Source organism: Rhincodon typus, chromosome 9 (assembly GCF_021869965.1).
Source record: "Rhincodon typus isolate 14 chromosome 9, sRhiTyp1.1, whole genome shotgun sequence".
NCBI lineage: Eukaryota > Metazoa > Chordata > Chondrichthyes > Orectolobiformes > Rhincodontidae > Rhincodon > Rhincodon typus.
In genome coordinates, this window is record NC_063340.1 from 92,473,784 (window position 1) to 92,481,107 (window position 7,324).

The window sequence follows — 7,324 nt, forward strand, 5'->3', positions numbered from 1 at the left end:
AGCAAGCTACACTGCACCAATGCTTCTTAGGTAGCACCTTCCAAAAACCCATGACCACTACCATCTAGAAGGTCAAGGGCAGCAAAGGCAGGGGACACCACCAAATGCATGTTTCTGTCCAAGTCACCATAGCCATTGTGGCAAGTAATGAAACCAAATGGACAGCAGCGGTTCAAGGTGGCAGGTCTCCACCACCTTCTGAAAGGCAGTTGAAAATCAGCAATAAATACTGGCCCAGCCAACAATGCCTGAATCCCAGGAATGAACAAAAAATGTTCATTTCAGCCACGATGCACTGTATTTCAGGAGGTGTTAAGACAGTAGAACCTCCTGTTTCCAAACATTTTCTTCAAGTACTTTTCCTCAGCCAGAAAACCAAAGATTTGATCTATGACACTTCAGACAGTATTCTATGTCAGCTTTCATACTTATATTGTACTGTGTGTTTGGTAGCTAACCTCAAAGACTGTGAGATTTTTTTAAATTCAAGATTTGCTTTGTTTGACTTTGCTGTGAACCTCTTACAAACTGTTTCTAGCATTCATTGATTGGAAGTGAAAAATTAAACACAGGCAAAATACACTTAAGTAAGTTACTTAGTTTAGGTGCACGAATATTTTAGCACAAGCTCTTTGTAGAATGTATAAGTTATTTATGCACACAGAACTACGGCATCCGCATTGCATGGCCTTTAAAAGTTTATTTGCTCAAGAAATGCTCCTAACTAATCTCTGTGCTTGCACTGCTGTGCAGGAGTGTGGTAGTTGCTGAGATAATAACATGTGTGGCTGTATGATAAAAAGGTACCAAACAGATGCAAAGGGAACATTAGCCATGAATGTTTAACTTTCTAATCTACTAATCTCAGTAAATCATTTGAAATAGTTACCTATAATGTGCCTGTTTCAATTTACTACCTCAAAATTTGAGATCTACTCTCAGAATCCTGCTGAAACAGGATGTTATGGCATTGACCAAATCTGTGCAAGACCAGACATGTCCTAGCATTAGCCAATAATCCAAAATTATTGTTAACAATCCAAACCAGAATCTAATTTAGTTACATAACAACTGGGTAATTACTAACCTAGACTTATTTGAGAATGAATATCAAATTTTATGAAACACCAGACTGATATTTGATGACATCCAAGTCTATTAACAGCTTTGATTAAAATTTCGAATAATTCAAATTTACTTCTGACAGTTTCACAGATTGTAAACTCTTTCACTTTCAAATGGTGGCTAGACACAACCCCCAAGATACAGATCACAATAATCACAATCCACTGTTTCTATGCTGTATGGCTCTATGACACCAATCCAACCCACCCAGACCGAGGTCTTGAGATACAGTCAGTAAGCGGTAGCATGCTGTCCGATGATCTGTTCCAGTATACTGAGAGGGAAACACTTTCGAGCTGAATATGATTCTGTAGGGTTTACTATACATAGTATAGAAGAACAAATTCGATCCCAACACATTTATCCATGTAGGACCTGCAAAACAAAAAAATGAAGATGCATCAGAAGCAATGCTGGATACACACACAGCATACTAGAATATATGTCAAATGGTTAGAATGGAACCTGGAACATAAAAGAGGACTTAGTATAAAAACAATTGGTCTCTGGATATGCGCATCATGCCAAGAGCCATTCCTTGGCCGCCCAGTTGTCCTGAGCAGCTGTTTGGAATTAGGAACTGTTGTATTCCATGTCTTCTAGGGGTGTCATATATTTGAGTAGCCATTTCAAAGCTCAAAAGTAGAATGCCAAGAAGCTCCTTGAGCCTGTTCCACCATTCAACAGGATCATGGTTGATCCGATTTTAGCCTAGCTCCATTTTGCAACCTGCTGGTGTAATCCTCAACTCCCTTTTAGATCACAAATCTGTTTAACTAAGTGCTCTATACATGTAATGGTCCAGCCTCCTCTGCTCTCTGGTGAAGAAATTGGTTATCAACCCTCAGATGAGAAATTTCTCCACATCTTACTCTTAAGTGGGAGATCCATTAGGATGAAACTGTGCATCCTAGTTGCCCCTTACTACTAATTTCATAGAATTTTCATAGAATCCTTACAGTGTGGAAACAGGCCCTTCGGCCCAACAAGTCCACACCGAACCTCAAAGCATCCCACCCAGACCCATTCCCTATAACCCACCTAATCTACACATCTCTGAACACTACGGGCAATTTAGCATGACCAATCTACCTAGGTTACACACCTTTGGACTGTGGGAGGAAACCCATGCAGACACAGGGAGAATGTGCAAACTCCACACAGACAGTCGCCCAAGGGTAGAATCGAACTCGGGTCCCTGGTGCTGTGAGGCAGCAATGCTAACCACTGAGCTACCGTGCCGCCATTGTTATACCATTGTTTAAAAGGAGAGTGAGGAATTGACCAAACAATTCCAGGCCACATCAGTCTAACCTTAGTCGTGGGCAAATTACTGGAGTCAATTCTGAGACAGCTTAAACTATCATGTAGAAAGGCAGGGATAAATAAAGGATACATCTAAGGAAGGGTCATTGGACCCGAAATGTTAACTCTGATTTGTTTTCACAGATGCTGCCAAACCTGCCGAGCTTTGCCAGCAACTTCTGTTTTTGTTTCTGATTTCCGGTATTTGCAGTTCTTTCAGTTTTTATAAAGGATAGTCAGCATGGCTTTATTTTTTGAGGTAGCAATAAAGAGGACTGATGAGTAAATTGCAGTTGATATAGTCTAATTAGATATCAGCAAGGCTTTTGACAAGATCCCATAAGGCAGCAGAGTTTAAAAAAAAAGAAAAACTTATGAGATCCAATGAAATGGAGCAAGATGGATAAAAACTGCTTTGTGGCAAGAAAGAAAGGGTGACGTTGAAACCGGTTTCTCTGACTGGAAAGCTGTTTCCAGTGGGGTTTGACAAAACTCAGCACTGTCCCTTGCTTCATGTGGTACATACTAATAAAGTGTATGTAAATATTTGGGGCATGATCAAGAAGTTTGCAGACGACTCAAAATCTGTCTGGTTGACAATGAGGAAAGCCATATGCAGGAAGATAACAGCAGCAAAGTAGTAAATGGAATTCAACCAGAGAAATCTGAGGTTATGCATGGGTTGGGAGGGCGGGTGGTGGTCAAACAAAGTGAGCAAATACATGATAAATGGGAGATTATTGAGAGGTGCAGAAGAAGTGAAAGAACTTGGAAATGAACGTTCCCAGATCCTGAAGGACAGTGACACGAAAATTATGGAAACCTTTCCTTTAATAACCAAGGTATAGTATGTAAGAACAGAGAGGTAATTCTGGAATCATGAATTAGGCCACAGCTCTGGTCATTTCATGAAACTACATTAGAAAGAGGACATGGGAGATTTATGAGAATGCTGAAAAACCAGCTAAGAGGGAAGATTAAATAGGCCGGTTGTTTCCCCTAGAACAAAGGAGGCCGAGGGAAGATTTACATGAGATCCACAAATTTGGGAAGAGGCTTATACAGAAGGGATAGGCAGGTCTATTTATCTTAACAGAGAGATCAGTAACTAAAGGGGCATAGATTTAACGTGATTGGAGCGGAGGTAAGGAAAAATTTTTCAACCAAAGAGCGGTAGAAGTCTGGAACTCACTGTCCGAAAGGGTGTCAGAGGCACGAACTCTCAACTCAATTGAAAGATGCCTGAATATTCACCTCAAGAGCTGTATCCTTCAGGGCTGTGGACCAAATGCTGGAAAAAGACAGTAGCCATGTCCGCTCCACACTCCCCACTAACCCCACCACACACGGCACCTTTCCCTGAAACTGCAGGAAGTGCTACACCTGCCCCTACTCAACCCCCATTACCTCCATCAACGGCCTCCTCCACACCGGTGAGACCAAGCATAGACTTGGGGGCCACTTCATCAAGCATCTATGCTCTGTACGCGACAAGCGACAACATCTTCCAGTCGCCAACCATTTTAACTCCCCCTCCCACTCCTGGGTGACATGTCCATCCTGGGCCTCCTCCAGTGCCATACCGACACCACACGCAAACTGGATAAACAACACTCATATTCTGCTTTGGGAGCCTACAGCCCGATGGCCTTAACGTAGAATTCACCAGTTTTAACATCTCCCCACCCCCGGCCTCATCCCATGTCCAAACCTCCCTCTCATCCCCGCCTCCATGATCTGACATGACCTGTCCATCTTCTCTCCCATCTATCCACCCTACCCTTCCCACTGACCAATCCCCACTACCCACTATGCCCTACCTGCATCCAACCTATCACCACCCCACTCACCTTTCCCCAGCCCCACCCATCCTCCCTCCCACCTCCTTGACCCAACACAACCGGTCCATCTTCTTTCCCACCTATCTGCCCCACCCATTCCACTGACCAATCCCCACCACACCATACCTGCATTCACCTATCACCATCCCACCTACGTTCCCCAGCCCCATCCCTCCTCTCTTATGTATTTCCCAGCTCCCCTCCCTATTTCTGAAGAGTCCCATCCCAAAATGTCAACTTTCCTGCTTCTCTGATGCTGCCTGGCCTGCTGTGTTCCTCCAGCTCCACAATCCTGCATCTGCAGTTCTTGCTATCTCTTAGCCACGTGATTCACTTTTTGGATGACACAGACACAACAGACCAAGTGTCCACTCTTAGTGCTACAACTTTTATTATTCTCAACAGAACTTCGTAAATTTTCAGCGGAACTTCCCTGCGTTTGTACTCAGTAATTATATTTACTAGCCATATAAATACAGTGGCTGCAAAAGCAAGTCAGAGGCTTAGAATGCTGAAGTAAATCACTCCTGACTCTTTAAATCCCATCCACCACCTACAAGGCACAAGTCAGGAGTGTGATAGAATACTGCCCACTTGCCCAGATGAGTGCAGCTCCAACAACACCCAAGAAGCTTGACTCCATCCAGGACAAAGCAGCTCATTGAGACCACATCCACTTCCTCCACCAACAACGCACAGTGGCAGTCCTGATGAAGGGTCTAGGACCAAAATGTTGAATCTCCTAGTCCTCTGATGCTGCCTGACCTGCTGTGATACTCCAGCTCCAAATTGTATTAACACACAGCTGCAGCACTGTGTACCATCTACAAATGCACTGCAGAACTACCCCAGTTCTCCTTAGAAAGGACCTTCCAAACCCACAACCATCATCTAGAAGGATGAGCAGTAGATAAACGAGAACACCAATATCTGCAAGTTTCCTTCCTAACTTGGAAATACATTGCTGTTCCTTCAAATGTTGCTGGGTCAAAATCCTGGAACTGATTCCCTAATGACACTGTGCATCTATCTACAACCCGCAGATTGCAGCGGTTCAAGAAGGCAGCTCACCACCACCTTCTCAAGAGCAACAATGAATGGGAAATAAATGCTGGCTGAGCCAGCAATGCCCACGTCCCAAGAATGAATTTCAATAAGTCCCACCACCTTTCAAAGATCTATGAACGTGAATTCCTGGGTTCCTCTGTCACTGCACACTGTTTAGAACTGTGCCAGTAAGCTCATAATGCATTTAAGCAAATGCAATAGTTAAGGCATTATCTCCTCTTCTCCCTATTAAATTCTACCTCCCACTTGTTTACCCATGTTATTGTCTATTGATGTTCTGTTGTCGTCAATTGCTATTTGGTAATACAGCAAATTTTGAAGTAATTAATGTATTTCAAAGAGATATGATTCTAGCACTGACCCTTGTCAAACAATGTCCACAATCACCTAGGCTAAAAAAAATCTATCACAACTCTCTTTTAATCTTTAAGCCAATTTTCCTATCCAAGCTGACACTAACCGTCCCACTGAGTCTGTTGTGTAAATAAAAACTGAAAGAACTGTGGATTCTGTAAATCAGGAACAGATGGTCCAAAACTCAAAAATGTAATAAACCGGAGGATAGTAATAAACTTGCTGAAGTGACAGAAAAGGATGATAAAAGGACTCCAGAAGGTGGTGGGTGTCTGAAATTTGTTGCCCGAGTCAATAGTGGGAGCAGAGACCTGAAAAACTTTTATGAAGTATCTGGATCTGCAGCTTAAGCATGTAAGCTGCAGGGCCATGGGCCGTGGGCACAAAGGTAGGATTAGAAAGGGCATCTGGATGTCTTTGGTTTGGCATGCACAAGATGGGCCAAATGGCCTCTTGTGTGCTGTAATATTTCAATGGTTCTATGGATTGCAGTGGATGTTGTCTCTATGGATTTTAAGTGTTTAACAAAGTACGCAAAAGCCTCATGAACAAAAAGAGAAGTTCCTGGAAAAGCTCAGCAGGTCTGGCAGCATCTGTGAAGAAAAAATCAGAGTTAACGTTTTGGGTCTGGTGACCGTTCTAAACACATGCACATGGTAAGGACACGTCTAGCGTCACCCCACCACTGTGGAAACAAGGCCAGGAATTACATGACCCAGGTTATAGACCAACAGGTTTATTTGCAAATACAGGCTTTTGAAGCATAACCCCTTTATCAGGTGAAGTGAGAAAGAAGCACACAGAACACAGAATTTATAAGTAAAAGATCAAAGGGTCACAGAACTGATGAGGATGTATTCGACAAACCTAAGTTACTGTTAAATCTTTAATCAATTTGAACATTTTAATTGATTAATATGTACCCTTTGTCGTCCAGAACTTCCTGGGAGGGGAGAAACTTTGTTCTTTGCAGCCTTCAAAACATTGATGACGATGAACACTTCGCTAAGATCTTCCCCACACCTCCGCTTCTCACCTTCAAACAATCGCCAAACCTTAAACAGACCACTGTTCGCAGCAAACTACCCAGACTTCAGGACAACATCAACCACAAAACTATACAACCCTGTCACGGTAACCTCTGCAAGACATGGCAGATCTTCGATATGGACACAGCCATCACATGTGGGAACACCACCCATCATGTGCATGGCAGATACTCATGTGACTTGGCTAACATTGTTTATCTCATATGCTGCAGGCAAGGATGCCCCAAGGCATGGTATATTGGCGAAACCAGGCATACGCTATGACAACGGATGAATGGACACCGCGCAAAACCGCCAAACAGGGATGTTCCCTCCCAGTGGGGGAAAAATTCAGCTGTCAAGGACATTCAGCCTTGGACTGTTGAATAAACGTTCTCCAAAGTGGGCTTTGGGATACACAACATTGCAGAATTGCTGAGCAGAGGCTAATAGTCAAGTCTGGTAGCCATGAGGATGGCCTCAACCGGGATCTTCAGTTCATGTTGCACTACAGGTGACCCCACCACACTACACACACTCACAAAACACACTCAGACAGATCCTCTCTCACACGCACACTCTCTTCCCCTCCCTCACACGCAC

General features: G+C 43.4%; 1 protein-coding gene across 1 annotated transcript in view; it reads right to left on the reverse strand.

Annotated features, from left to right (window-relative positions):
* Positions 1 to 1,096: 1,096 nt before the first annotated feature.
* Positions 1,097 to 7,324, reverse strand: part of rpl7l1 (ribosomal protein L7-like 1) — a 34,166-nt gene continuing 27,938 nt past the window's right edge. The window contains exon 7 of the mRNA XM_020510901.2: positions 1,097 to 1,500. The gene's annotated coding sequence lies outside the window, so the exon portion shown is untranslated. The remainder of the gene's footprint in view (positions 1,501 to 7,324) is intronic.